This window comes from Gorilla gorilla, chromosome 2, assembly GCF_029281585.2.
Source record: "Gorilla gorilla gorilla isolate KB3781 chromosome 2, NHGRI_mGorGor1-v2.1_pri, whole genome shotgun sequence".
NCBI lineage: Eukaryota > Metazoa > Chordata > Mammalia > Primates > Hominidae > Gorilla > Gorilla gorilla.
The window spans coordinates 90,200,974-90,216,728 of NC_086017.1; the positions used below are offsets into that span (position 1 = coordinate 90,200,974).

Here is a 15,755-nt window from a genome sequence, read left to right on the forward strand (position 1 = left end):
ATTTTGTCTGATATAAGAATAGCTACTCCTACTCTTTTTTAGTTTCCATTGGCATGGAATATCTTATTCAATCCCATTATTTTCAGGCTCTGTGTGTCTTTGTATGTAAAGTATGCTTCTAGCAGGCAAAAAGTCATTGAGTCTTTTATATTTTTCTTATCTGTTCAGCCACTCTATGTGTTTTGATTGGAGAGTTTAGTTCATTTACGTTCAATGTTATTATTGATAAGTAGGGATTTACTCTTGCCATTTTATATTTGCTTTCTTTGCCTTCTCAACCTTTTTCCTTCCTTCCTGTTTTTCTTTTCATTAAGGCAATTTTTCTGATGGTATGTTTTCATTTATTTCTTTTTATTTTTTGTGTATCTGTTGTATGTATTTTGATTTGAGCTTATGATGAGGCTTGCAAATAATATCTTATAAGCCATTATAAAAAAACTGATGACAACACTGATTAAATAAACAAACTAGCAAACAAGCAAGTAGAAAACTAACAGAAGCTCTACACTTTAACTTTGTCTTCCTGCTTTTTACTTTGTTTCTTTTAATATCTCATTGCATGGTTTATGTCTTGAAAAGTTGTAGTTATTATTTTTGATCAGTTTGTCCTTTAGATCTACTTAAGATATGAATCATTTACACAACATGATTACAGTGTTATAATATTCTGTGTTCTTCTGTGTATTTACTATTACCAGTGAGCTTTGTACCTGCAGATGATTTCTTATTGTTCGTTAATGTATTTTTCTTTCAGATTGAATAATTCCCTTGAGCATTTCTTGCAGGACAGGTCTTGTGTTGATAAAATCTCTCAGCTTTTGTTTGTTTGATCATATGGTTTGGGACTGTGTCCTCACCCAAATCTCATGTCAAATTGCAGTCTCCTCTTTTGGAGGTGGGGCCTGGTGGGTGGCGATTGGATCACGGGAGCAGATTTCCCCACTGGTAATGTGTCACAATAGTGAGTGAGTTCTTGTGACATCTGGTGGTTTAAAGTATGAGCCACCTTCCCGCGCTCTCTTGCTCCTGCTCTGCTTCCAGTTTGTCTTCTGCCATGAGTAAAAGCTCCCTGAGGCAGTCCCAGAAGCAAATGCTGCCATATTTCTTATACAGTCTGTGAAACTGTAAACCAATTAGACCTCTTTTCTTTATAAATTACCCAGTGCCAGATTTTTTTTATAGCTGTGCAAGAATGGACTAATACATCTGGGAAAGTCTTTATTTCTCCTTCATGTTTGAAGAATATTTCCACCAGATATTATAGTGTAAAAGGTTTCTTTCTTCAGCACTTTCAATATGTCATGCCACTCTCTCCCAGTCTGTAAGGCTTCCACTGAAAAGTCTACTGTCAGATGTATTGGACTTTCATTATATGTTATTGACTTCTTTCTCTTTTTGCTTTTAAAATTATTTCCTTATCCTTGACCTTTGGGAGTTTGAGTTTTAAATGTCTTAAGATAGTCTTCTTTTGTTAAAACGTGATTGGTGTTCTATAACCTTCTCGTACTTGAATGTTGGTATCTTTCTCTAAGTTTGGGAAGTTTCTTGTTATTATCTCTTGAATAAACTTTATACCTCCATCTCTCTCTCTACCTCAGCTGCCAATGTCATGGTTCACACCTGAAGCCAGGAAGTCTCAGTGTCCCACCCAAGGCCCATCATGAATATACCTGGTTACCGCTGCTGATGATTCGGGGTTCATAAGTTCTTTAGTCAACAGGTGATGAATGCTGCCAGGTCTGGGTCCTTCCCTTCAAGGCAGTGGGTTTTCTTCTGGCCCAGAGTGAGTCTAGGTTTGTGTGCTGGGAGCAAATACCTGGAATGAAGGCCTCATACCTCTGCCTGGTGCCTTATCCTACTATGGCTGAGCTGTTATACAAGTTGCAAGACAAAGTTCTTATTACCCTTCTCTCTCCTCTTCTCAGGCAGAAGGAAGAATTATCTCCTAGAACTGTGAGCTGTGCTGCCTGGGGTTGAGGAAGGGGTGGCACAAGTACTGCCTGTGGCCCCAGCTGGTCTACTGATTCCAAGCCCTACAAATTATACTTCTGGCCTTATATTTTTAGTTCTAAAACAAAAATACAAAAAGTAAACATTCTAAATTTAATTATATAAATGCACAATAATGTATTATTGCAACATAATTATCATAAGAGCTATGGTATTTCAGAGGGCCAACAGTGCTCCCATTTTGGCATTTAGGATACTTAAATTGAATTTCTAAATGGAAGAAAGGAGTTAAAAGCTGATTTTCTAGTCTTTCTTGTAGGTTCAGATAGGTGAGAAAGTTTGAACCTTTTTGAACCTTTCTTGACACATTAACTAAAGCAATTGTTAAGAGGATATCTACAACAGACACAAATAAAATAGAATCTAGTGAAGAACTCTGACTGTATTGGTACAGTAATTAGATCACCTGTATCTAATTACTGTGTTTGCATGTTAAATGATATATTACTGGTATTTATGAGAATCAGTCGCTTCGAGAATGGGAACAAATCTTGTACTCCAGGGGGTGGGATAGGGCATGATCAGTTACGCTGAAAGGATCCAAGAGCTGATGGCTTCTCTGAAACTTAATGGCTTGTAGCAATTCAGCTTTACCTCTTTTGATTGTACATTACCAAACTGTGGAGAGACTTAGACATCAGAAGTTGTGTCTAATGGTCGTGAAGTCACTGCTAAGTAAAGTAAGTTGTGTCTGAGGTCACGAGCTAAGTAAATTTGGTGCTGAGTGTTATCTCATACATATGGTGTCAGTCTGAAATCAAGATCACTACTCCTGCCAAAACAGAGTGGACAATCAATAAAATTTTCATAAAATGGAGAATGCCGTTAATTGACCATTTTGCTCAGAGACTTGCTAAAACAATTTATAGATAAAAGGTGTGCCACACTACACCTTTTTAAAAGCATGAGAATAAACATGCAGTTTAATATTTCAGTTTAATATGAAATTTACTGGATAAAAATATATTTTAAGTAATAAAAGGAATGAAAAAACAATTTATTGAACTCTATGGTTCAAATATTTAAATATTCTCAACAAACACAATACACTTGATAATGTTTCCTTCCACTGAAATTTCAGTTTTTAAAATGATTTTATAAACACTGTTGTTCTAAAGGTTAATAGTTAGGAAAATAATTCTAAGACATGACATTTATTCTTTAGGCACTAGTTCCAGAAAGATGTTTGTAGATGAAATAGAAATAACTATTAAAAACATGCCATAATGAAAATGTGAAATTTATTATTATATCTATTCTTCTACTGGCAGTTGCTTTTACTCCATTGTTGAAGAAAATTATTTCCATCTTTGCTCTGCTCCTACTTTACCCTAAATATCTTTGCAATCAGGCATATGATTGACAGAAAGTGAATTTGAAAAGTTGCAGTACATCAAAAAAGAGAAATGCAAAATATGCTTCTGAAAATAAATATCATTTATTAAAACACATCATAGTGGTTTAAAACCTCAAATTTTTAAAGCACGTGAGAGAAAGGGGATAGTGATAAAATCTATGTATGAATAGAACATGAGACAATATTTATCCATTCATTTCCTTTCCTTATCAAATATTTAGGGGCAATAACTGTGCCATGTATTGATAATCCCTATGATTTTAATGTGGCATTAAGAGTATTAAATAGATATGGTGATCAATTAAAAATTAGTGTATATAGGTTCTTGTGTCATCTGTCAATCTCTATGTTGTCTGATGTGTTGCCAGGTATGTTTTTCTGTGTGTGTATTTTATTTACATGTTAGCTATAACTGATCTGAGGAAAATGAAGATCACAGTATAAGGTATTCTCTTCTCTTCATTAAGTGTCTGTAACCTTTTGCACAAGATATAATTAACTTAGAAAAAAGATATAATTAACTTAACAACATCTTGGCCATATCTGAAAAAATTTAAGGCAATTTTCTGCAAAAAGTTTGAGAGGAAAAACACACATTGATCAGTACTAAGTAGTAAAAATTTATTGCAATGTTGTCAGTTGCCTTATTCTAGATCAATACAAATCTCACCAAAAGCTTCTTAAATGCAATAAGAATTTGACAAGGCCCTTTTGTCACAGATTAGTGTTAAAGCAATGAAAGAGCCCCCAAGGAAAATCCTCTTTCTGGCTGAAATGCCAACTGTATTCTGTTTCTGAAGTGTTGTGTGCATGTATGACATCTTTATTGATATTGTGGATGTCTGAAAAGAAAGAAGAGCTTAAACATTTTGTGCACTGGGTAATGTAAATGAGAATATAACCTGAAAATTTAAATTTAAATTCATTGTTTTTATCAAAAATCCACTGTTTGATGCATGTTATATTGCTGAGCAGAATTAGATTAGAGAAGCAAAATCTCAATTAAGTTCTGCCACATTTTTACACTATTCCATCATATCAATTTTAAATTAATAAAAAACATAATGTAATATTTTCAATAAGACGTAAGAATCATTTAGCAAAACATTTATTTTTCCTGAGAAGGAAAAATGTTGTAAATTGAACGTAATTTTAATTTAGGTTTCACCCAAGAAAGCAACCACATAAAATAGTAGAATCTAATTTGGAACAGCAGAAGCAGTTCTCAGGCGCTTGAGACAAGCCGCATTTCATGAATTCTGATAATACTAGAATTTAGTCATCTTGGCAGTATTGTAACGTCAGTTTGCATAAGTAAATCCACTGAGGCTTGCTTATTTTGGTACATGCTTCTTTTGGCACTTTCAATTATTTGGACAGAGAAAGCACATGCATCTTTCATGATATTTATGTGAATTTAATTTTATGAAATGTATCAGTTTAACCATATACAGATTATCTTTTTCAAACAGAAGAAAAAATTGATTTGGGAAATGTACTTTTACTTAATTATTTTAGTGCCTTTTTTTTTTACTAGTCAGATAAACTCAATTATGCTTTTGATGCCGGACTTGCTTTTTATTCTTTGTCTCTTCTCTATATTCTTGCCTTTCCAATCTCAATGTCCCTTGTTAGTGCAGCTATGTAGCTCTATTTCCTACAATTTCTATCTGTTGAAGTAATTGGTCTGATTTTCAAAATTATATTAATATTAGTAGGTAATGGAAATTTCACAGTAGTATATAATATTGTTTTAGAAATCAGATGATATAAATTCAGAATGTATCTGATAATCATTAGAAAGACACACATACGTAATAAATACATTATGAAAATATAGGTATAGAAAAATATGTATAGAAAAATTATATATGTATATTTTATTCTGTATATATACTGAATATAATACAGAATAAAATGTGAGGTGAGCCTAGGCCAGTGCCAGTCTAAGCACAGTGATGTCATTCTATTTATAACTACCGTTATTTGTAGTTAATTTTTGATGTTCACTTAATGCATACTGCCACCTCACAAGAAGTTCCAGCTTTAAAATAAGCATAACAATATGGGGATTGCGTAACAATACATTCTGCAAATAATTTAAAATAGTTTCTTAGCTTAGTTGCAATTCTTAGCTCCAAGGAAAAGACCTGAAGGGCTACCTTGAATTATTAATTGAGAAGTGGAGCAACACAATGTAGAGCAGTGGAGTGGTTTAGATTATTAGTAATGACAAAGAGGACCTAGCCTTATAGTCTGATGGAGTTTAAAAGCCATTATTGTTGTCATTTTCTGCATTATGGACTCCAATGTAAATATAAAGGCACATATGATTAATTACACAGAAAAGCCTCTTCCTACATAGGGCTGTCACCTGTATCAAAGCTTTAGAACATACTTATATTTAAACATTTGAGAATTGTTAAAGGACAACTAATGATATGAAAGGAATGTGGCTTTGAGAAGAAAGTATATCAGGCTTCAAACATAGGCTCTGCAACTGACTAAGCTCTGTGCCTTCATGAAATTCACTTCAGCTCTTTGGCTCCAGGTACCTGACCATAAAAAAAGGTAGGGGGAGCATAAGTCATGATATACATTTCTGAGGAGTTTTATGCCTTAGAGCCTTCATACTCTCTGTTTGCAACTAGAGAAATAGCATTTTTATTTGAGTCCTTCACCCACTGTCATAATAAGTACAGTCCCCGCTATCACATTTATTTTTTTTTTTGTTCTGCCCCTGAGGCTTTATTTTTCTTGTCTCTCCTTCTGGCCACTAATTCCTAATCACTGGGTTTTGTGACTGTATCTTCCTGAGTTGGTCCCCTAAATGCACTCCATGGTAAAATCTGATAGACTTCCCCAATCCCAAATCTTCAGACCAGGGCTCAAATTGAAGCCTATGTTGGAATACGGCCATGCCTATTAGTTTATGCCATGTCTATAGCTGTGATCACCACAAAGGCAGAGATGGTGACAGAGACCTTATGACCCTAAAGGTCTAACATGGTTACTATCTTGCTTTTGACAGAAAGAGGTAAAGACCTCTGAAAGAAAGACCTCTGCTCTAGTCAATACAGTGGCGGTCTGCTTTTATCATGAGTTATTTCATGTCCAGTTCATCTTTCTGGAATATGGAAGATGGATTTAAACACTCCATTCTGTCCTGCAACTATAGTGCCTCTGCTTTCATAATAGACATTAAAAAATCATTCAGTAAACAGATCAGAGCACTAACCTTTTTTTAAAAAAGGTTTTAATTGATCAAATTAAACATAATCTCCAAGATGTTTTTGACATTAAACTTACGTTTTGCTTCCTTATCCTAAAATAGTCTTTAAATGGTATTACAACAAGAACATATATACCAGGCATTAGAGCACATTTTAATTTCTAATGGTGAATTTTGAGTCCTTCTAAAATCATTCACAGATTATGATTACCTTCAATCTCAATTTCCCAAAGACCTGGATTCCCAACTCAGGTGGAGAAATCTTTAGCTAATAACCCTTTTTCCTTAAGATATTTATGTTTCTTGCACTTCACATGTACTTAATTTTGAAAAACAAAACAAAAAGAGCTGTAGTTTCTATTTTTATAAATATAGCACCTTTTGTGACTACTAAAACTGGTGTAAGAATCATTAAATAGATACATTTATTCATTGAGCTATGATGCTCCTTTGGCTGTGCACATGGAATAAATCAGGCTGAGCAGTCATACTCTCCCTAAGGGCCTCCAATTGGGCTGAAATATCTTTCTGCCTGAAGTCATATGGTTTGGAACCTAATCAAAATGTGTGGATTAGGATTCTTGAGCGTTTTTGACAGTCTAAGGAACAGATAGAAATGAAAAACTGAGTCTCTGGGTAATTTTTATGTCAATGCTTTTTGCAAATACTGACAATACTGAAAGGGGACATAGCTCATTTTAATTTCCACTAAATCATATATGGCTTCTATACACCATGTCTCCGTTTCCGAATGGATATTTTGTAACAGCTTTCAGAAGTTAGCCTTAGAGATAGAAAGAACAAAGGAACATGTTGAATTTTATTTCACAAAACATTGAAAAACATTGTCTTTGGAGATGGCTTCTGTGACTGCCCTCCTTACAATACTACTTTAAACATTGTACATCCCGCTTGTCCTCAGGTACATACTATTTCTTTATTCCTTCTGAGGATATGAAAACATGCTTTTCACAGAAGAGACTAACACATTTCTAAACAATAGTAATAAGACCTTTCCTTATTAGATACAACAAAGATTTAGAGCATCTGTGGATGATAAATATGGCATCTTACATAGTAAGCATTCTTTCTCAAAACACCATTTATTTGATTATCTTTTGCTTTGTAGCAAACACCCAAAACTCAGTTAAAACATCTTTTCTTTTGAGACAGAGTCTCGCTCTGTTGCATAGGCTGGAGTGCAATAGTGGGATCTTGGCTCACTACAACCTCTGCATCCTGGGTTCAAGCAATTCTCATCCTCAGCAACCTGAGTAGCTGGGGTACAGGCATGTACCACCATGCCCAGCCAATTTTTGCAATTTAATAGAGTTGGGTTTTTACCATGTTGGCCAGGCTGATCTCAAACTCCTGACCTCAAGTGATCCACCTGCTTCAGCCTCCCAAAGTGCTGGGATTACAGGCGTGAGCCACTGTGCCAGCCTAAAAACATCAGATTTCTTTTTCATAACTTATTTAGTGTTATGCATCTGAAATTTGGACTGGGTACAACAGGGAGGCTTGTCTTGCCTCCGTGATACCTTCCCTGGGTCCTAAGCTGGGGCAGTTCATTAGGTTGTGAGGATTTGAAATGGTTTGACTGTGTTCTAAGTTTAGGGCTTCAGTTCTGTCTGTCATTGAGAACAATGGTTCCTCTCTACATGCTGTCTGCTAAGGCACTGGTTGGTTCAGGAATCTCTCTCAGTGTTCGAGCCTCTCCACATGGCTAACTTGGGATTCCTCACCACGTGGCGTTCTCAGGATAGCCAGACTTTTCACACACAACTGGCTTCTCCCTGACTCTTCCAAGAGTAGCAGGTGGTCACCGCAAAGCTTTTTTCATCTGAATGTTCATCTGGATATTCAGTCTCTGAAGTCACAGAGGACACTTTTATGCACTGTAGATCAAGCAATGTGCTAAGAACAGGCAAAATCCAGGGAGAAGGGGATATAATGGCAGGAACAGAATGCACAGGCATAGTGGAAAGGAAATAATGATTATTGAGAATGGCCACTTTGGAGCCCAATGAGACAGAATATTAGAGGATGAGATTCCCTGAGTACTTTGCTTCTATTCTCACCTTTGTTGCTTATCTAATGACAATAATATGAAGATGGGCAAAGAACATTGGATTTAACATGAGGGAGCCCTAAATTGCATTTACTAGCTATGTGGATTGGCATACCTCACATCACCTTTTTGATCTTCACTTCCTCCCTTGAATATTGAAACCATACGGCATATGGTTGATACTCTCTAAACTGGAACTGTCAGGATTTCTTTCTTAGGTTTAATGTCATTGTTCTCTTTTCATCAAAACATAATTAAAATGAACCTTGTTGTTATTGCCATTCTCACGTAATACTATTTGTTGTCTCTTTGCTTTTCTCCCGGCCCAAGTGGTAATACTGTCCGAAACAAGGGTTACAAACGTGGACTTCTTATTGTATTTGTAACCAAAGGAAGTCTTTCTATGTATGGCTTAGAGGTGTTAAAGACTAGATTATTGAAGAATCCTTATGTTACTTGACGAATTAAAAGAAGATTTGTAGCCTCGGTCAATGAAAGGCATGTAGCCCAATACCGAATAACATATGCTATGTGCTGTTATGCCACTTGTACATCATAAAACACATAGTGGGGATCAGTCACACTAAAAAGAGAGCTTTCAGAAGCCAGAGCAAAACAGGTAACAGATGTTCCAGTCAGATGCTCGAACTAAAATATGTATTATCACTGGCATCTGAGGCAGAAATAAATGGGATTTATTCCCTACATAGGTTTTTCATTACTCTGCATTCAGAAGAGTATTATAGTTAATTTCGTATCTCTTATTCAAAGTGAGTGGTGTTATTCCTGAGAGTATCAATGTTATATGGTGAATTGTGTTGTAAAAATATTACTTACTATTACTGAATTTGACTGTGTATAAAGCCCTGTGTAAATTAATACAGAACTCTATATTTTCATACCTGACTTATTGTTTACTAAAAATACTATAAAGGGCATAATTTTTAAAATAAGTTGTTTTAGTTATTTACTTTTTAAGATAAATTAACATATTTGAAAATATCTGGCAAAAAAGTCACATAACAGATGTTTATTAAATGTTGCAAATCTCATTGTAACATATTGGTGACTTATCAGATGCAGCGATTTCAGTTATTGGTGGATTACATTTAGTTGCTACTGGGTGTATTTCTGAAAGCTTAGCTTTTTTCTTCACTTACATATTTCTAAGTTGGCATATGTAAAACTCATAAAGACACAGAGAAAAATTATAAAAGAAAGAATGAAAATTAAAAACAATGAGTATATCGGCTCTCTGTGCCACAGCCTAGGGATCCATCCGATCAATCCGCAGGGGAACAAAAAGGATTGCTCCGGAGCAGCCTCTGACTCCCTTCCCTGGAGGGATGGAGGGCAAGAGCTTTGACAAATGACTTTCATGCTGGCCATTTGAGCTTTGAGTAGACCATGGTTCTGGGAGAGGGGCAACTGCCACCTCTGGGTCCCCAGGGTCCCTGCTGCATGCCTGGGGTCAAGCTGTGCTCTATCTCCTTCCCACTGGCCTCTAGGGTATGGATTCCGGATTTATGTCTAGCGTCCAAGACTTTGAAAAGACATTACGGCTAGATTTGTATTAGTTGCCTTGGGAAATCATGAGCCTCCAACATCAAATAGCACAGTCAGTGGCCATTTACTACCTAATCACAGTCTAACTTCTCCAAGTCATGTCAACCTGTCTGCAGACACAGTACCAGTGTTCTCTTATTCTAGCAGTAAAGATGACTTCTATGATGCTAGTGAATTCTCCCAAAGTGGTTCATTCTCAAAGTACTTTAATAGAGTCTTCTTGATCCTTCTTAGTCTTGACACAAAGTAGCTCTGGAAGTAGTCTAAAGTGCCTACTTACCACAGAATCATTTAACTACTTCATATCCAGTGGAACAAGTGATGCTCATCTTTTTGATTTACATGGTGATAGAGAGGATGTTGCAGAGGCAGTCAGCAGAGGAGCATAAGAGCATTATCATGAATGTCTTGTCATGGGTTAGACTTGGAATGAATCTTACTAAGATAGAATGAAGATAGTTCTTCAAACATTTATTCTCGAGAGATCTCTTAGAAATATATGCAGACTTTTTTTTTTGCATCTGTTTTTGAACATTAGTGATGAGAAGGGTCCTAGTGAGTGAATGGTTTAGGTTATAAAATGGTACCTCTCAGCCTTTCATGCAAGAAAAAAAAAAAAGAAATGGTCGCCAAAATGTCATACAACCCCATTTTCAGTGAGATGTTTTAGTATCACTAGATATTACCTAATGATATTGAAGATAACACAGAGCTAGTTTCAGAAGCACCAGTTGCCTAGGTCTCCAAAAATAGTGTAACATTCATGGCTTAGCAGGTTTCCCATCATGCATCCATTGCAGCCTTTTATTCTGAGTGTTTTAACAAGAAGATACAATTTGATGCTCATATCTGGAACAAATAAAAATTCCATGGGATGTCAATTGGGGTGCACAGCTAGGGCAAGGCTATGTCTTGTGTCTAGAATATGATGAGCACTACACTTTCACGTTCCCCTGTGGTTATGGAAGGTTTATCCTCACAGTGCCCTGTGGGGAATTAGGGAGAGAATGCAACATTAAATGTTTCAAACCGGGCTATATCGTCTTCTACACTTTCTGTGGGGGCAAGAAGCACAGAATTATCCCTGACATTTTTTCTCCAAATGACAAGAAGCCTTTTTGCTCAATTGAAGGGAAATGGAATGATGTAATGCATGCCCAGTATGCAAAAAGGGGAAAACAGTCTTTGTTGATATCATGAAGTTGCTTATAATCAAGAAGAAAGTGAGGAAATTGAAAGAACAGAATGAGGATAAATCCAGCTGCCTTTGGAAAGATGTCATTCAACTTAAGAATCAGAGACTTTGCTGTGTCAACTGAGGCAAAGCACAGACTTGCAGAAAGGCAAAGAGCAGAAGCCTGAGAAAGGAAGGAACAGAAAATTCAACGGGGACAAGGTATTTCATGAAGATGGAGAATGCTGGGTCTACTATGAACCATTGCAGAAAGATTTTTGTGCTGCCAAGCATTAGGTTGAGAAGTATAAAGTTTACAACTGATGACCAGGTCAGTAAGCCTAATAAACAATAATCAATCTTGCTTTGAGAGAACTTATTCAGTCCCTACTTACTGTAGCGGCTTCTATCTCAGGGACAGTGGACTTTCCAATGCACATGGACAGTTCATTTGGGAAAAGCTTTCTTTTATTCATCCAAAAAAAGTGAGTACATTTGTTCTTTAAGCTCAGAGCCATGCCATAAAATATAATTCCCTAGAAATTGCAAAATTCAACAGTGCAATTAAGCACAATTACTTAAAAGCAAGAGAAAAGGATAATGAAAATTGGTTAATATATAGACATGAAACAGTCCAGACTTCTATTTACTTTACTGATCTAAAGAATAAAAGAAAATAAGTGGTTTACTTAAGCTCCATGGCAAAAGTGCCACATTCAAGCTGCCTCTCATTAGATAACCTAGCAGCATCCTTTGTAAATCTGGTTAACCCTGAGGGTTACTTGTACTCCTCCTAACTTGGGAATTCATTTTGAATGCTATTGCAGTGGCTGTAGCTGTCTTTTCTCATCTAAAAACTAGCACTGATGATAATTGCCTAGTCTTTACACTGATTAGTTTTCAAGGAGTCTTTGACAAGCCTCCTCTGTAATGTTTTCACCAGGTGTCATTTATAGGGACAACCTTACAAGTCACAAATAATAGGACTTAATTGCAGGTGCACTTGGACTTTTACAATATCAAAACAAGAGGCTAGAAACTAATTATTACAGAATGTCACAGCCACATATTATATCAGAAAGAGAAATGAACTTACAAAAGGGAGTGTTCTTTTTAAGTATGATTGTCTCATTGAGTTCATTGCAATAAGTTTCTCTTCTTTTTTTTCCCCAGCAATAAAGCCTTATTTTCTCAGAGTAGCTGTTTAATAACTGCTACACTCTGTATCCTTTATTATAATAACAGTGCATCAAATCTTCAAAATTGGATAAAGTATTTCATCCTTTATTAACTCGTTTCCTCTATAGACAAAATACAGCCAGTAAAGATGTCATTCTTGTTCTTTGAAACAAGTAGATTAGTCCATTTTCTCATGGGATTTAGCAAAGTCCTTCAACAGATGTGACTGGCAGAGGAAGAGCCTGAAGATGCTGGCCCCAGGGAATAGACTGGTGACTTGATAAATCTTTGGGTCATAAAAGGTCATCTCTTGATGTTTGTAAGAAAGATTGACTTACTAACAAATATCAGCAAGAGATCTTTCTGTAGTGTAAAATATAAAGAAAGACAACTAACATTGAAAGAGCATTTGCATGTTAGCAGTGCCAATACCCAAACAAGTGCAGGTAAAGTATTTTCAGTTACACATTTACTGTAAATGATTTTTCAAGTTATTTCTGCAGGAAAATATATGCTTTTCTTAGTTGTTTATATTTTCAGTGGGCTCTGTAGAAACTACACAGTGAGCCTCCACACAGGCAATTTTAAGCCATAATAAAGTAATTATGGCCAGCTCCAGGAAATGCTACTTTGAGATCCAGAGGTAAAAAAAAAAATTGAAATTATAAGGTGCTTCATAAAAGCTGCTAGAAATTAAAAATCGCATTGACAGTTGAGGTCGAATTACTTATTATTAATGAATTCATATACCTCACTCTAATATTCGGATGCAATATTTTCAGCTTGCAAGACAACAGTAATAAGATTTAAAAACAAAAATAAAACAGGGTGATCCAAACAGTTCCACTAGAACCACTCTATCACATTAAATTTAGGAAACAAATCATTTCTTCCTTCAACTTGCTTTTAAAACAATTAATTAGGAAATTGAATTATTCTGAGTATATGCTTACAATGATTTGTCCTGCTGTGGGGAATGATGCAAGCCATATTGTCAATGAAACATTTTTTTCTTTCTTTATTTTCTGTATGTTTTTTCTTCTGTTCCTACCTGTTTGAAAAATAGTTCATCTTCCCTCCCGTTAAAGTTAGGATCCTTTCCCTAATACCTAGTGAATTAATCTCATATACTAAGTTCTCAATGTGGGAGCCGTACCCTAGGAAATTTTTAAGCACTCCATGTTGTGTTAATTTTTTGTATGAAAGCAAAAGAGAAGGATGAGTTGACACTTTAAAAGAAGTGTTTCTTTTTTGTTTTGTTTTGTTTTACTAAAAGGAAACAAACAGAGACTCCTGACCCACAGAACCCTTGGTCACAATGATATAAACCTTATTTTATTTATTTTAAAGTTTGATGTCTAAATTTTAATGTTATGTATCACTACACACACACAACACTCACATACATATACACACAGGCATATTGCTAGATTGTGGTGTCTGACAAGAATTTTAAAATAGAACTTTGCTTCTCATATATTATAAATTCAATAGTTGGATGTGCTCCCAGGATTTTTTCATATATAAGGATGTATATGACTGTCCCATTCTTCTCCAAAATATTCTCAACAATATATGACTTCTTCCAAATAATAAATGTTTTTAATAACAATTGGGGATTTCAAAAAGAAATATATAGAAAATAGTGGTGTAGCAAGTAGGCACATATTTTACCTATAGACATTTTGGGGACTATAAATTATCCTATGTACTGGGCAATATGGGATTTGTGTACAGCATTAGAGTGTAAAGGCTGCAATTTCATGAAGGATTTCTGAGGTCACATAATGATAATAGGAGGAATAGCTGTAATTTTTTTAAAGCCCTTTGTATGCATCATTTTAATTCTTACATATCCTTGCACATGTATTACCTCTTTTGTTTCATGAATGGTGTCCATAGATATTCAATTACTCACCCTGGGTCACAAAGATTTTCGGTGGAATAGTGGGGCCTTCATTATAGATGTGTCTATCTCTAATACCAAATGGTTTACCAATCTAAGGCTGATAGGGTCACATATTTTTACCATAATATAGAAAGTGCTAATAAGAAAATGCAGCTTTGATAAAGCAAAAGGCCCACATTTTCCAGATGCATTTGAGTCAGTCTTTTAAAGGATGCAAGGATCCAGGAAAACATGAAGAACGTAGACCTTTGGAAAAACTGTTATTAATAAATCGCATCTTGTAGAAGTGGGAGGAGCCTCGGAGTGATTATTGTTCCTGAAAGGTTGAGACTCTACCAACTAGCTGGAAATAACACATAATGTTCTATTCTGTTTAGAAGCTAGATCTGGACAGTGAAAGAAACTTCCAGTCAGAGAAGACTTGAAATGACTGAATGCAACTGACATAGAATATGTCTCAGGAAACAACCCATTCGAGCAACTCATTTTACACAAAGGAAATGAAGTGCTACAGAGGTTACACAATCTTGGTCTGTCATTTTATATAGATTTTTCCCAGAAAATCTCATATAATCCCTGTCATATTCACATCACTCACATCTAAGCCAAGCAGAACGCCTCAGCCTACCTCCAAAGGCACATATGCTGACCCCATTGGTTAGAATTCCCTTTCTCCATTTGCTACCTGGAAAACACCAAATTATGCTCTTTCAAGCATAGGATCAAAGGTACAATGCATTTCTTCGGTAAAATCAATCAATAAATAAGTAAATAAGTGAATTTAAAATTGCCATTTCTTAATTGCATTGGCTATTCTTGAATGATGGTTGGAAATAAGTTTCTATAGCTTGGAAAGTATCTAGGACTAGGGAATGTGATTCAGTGTCCTTGGGAGAAGAACATTTGAGCATTCAAAGCCTTCCCCAGCTTCCAGCCCCCTTCCTAGTAAAATGATCCCAAGCTCTGCAAGCCCAGGTGCCTGAACTATTCACATGGCCCTCACCAGGCTGCTCACAATTGCAGGGACTGGATATTGGTGTCTGAGCACAAGACTTTGAGTCAGCTTCCAAAAAGAAGACTGGTTAAGAGGGATGGTGCCTTCTGGTTTGCAATTTTCTGACTCCTTTGGGAGTTTGAACATGAGGTATGAGGGAACTGTCAACCAGCTTTGAGTGGTGTTGTGTATTAGTTTGTTTTCACACTGCTAATAAAGGCATACCTGAGGCTGGGTAATTTATAAAGAAAAAGAGGTTTAAC

At 35.8% G+C, this 15,755-nt stretch overlaps 1 pseudogene; it reads left to right on the forward strand.

Moving 5' to 3' along the window:
* Positions 1-11,707, forward strand: part of LOC134757976 (oxysterol-binding protein-related protein 9-like) — a 36,212-nt pseudogene extending 24,505 nt beyond the window's left edge.
* The last annotated feature ends 4,048 nt before the right edge of the window (positions 11,708-15,755 follow it).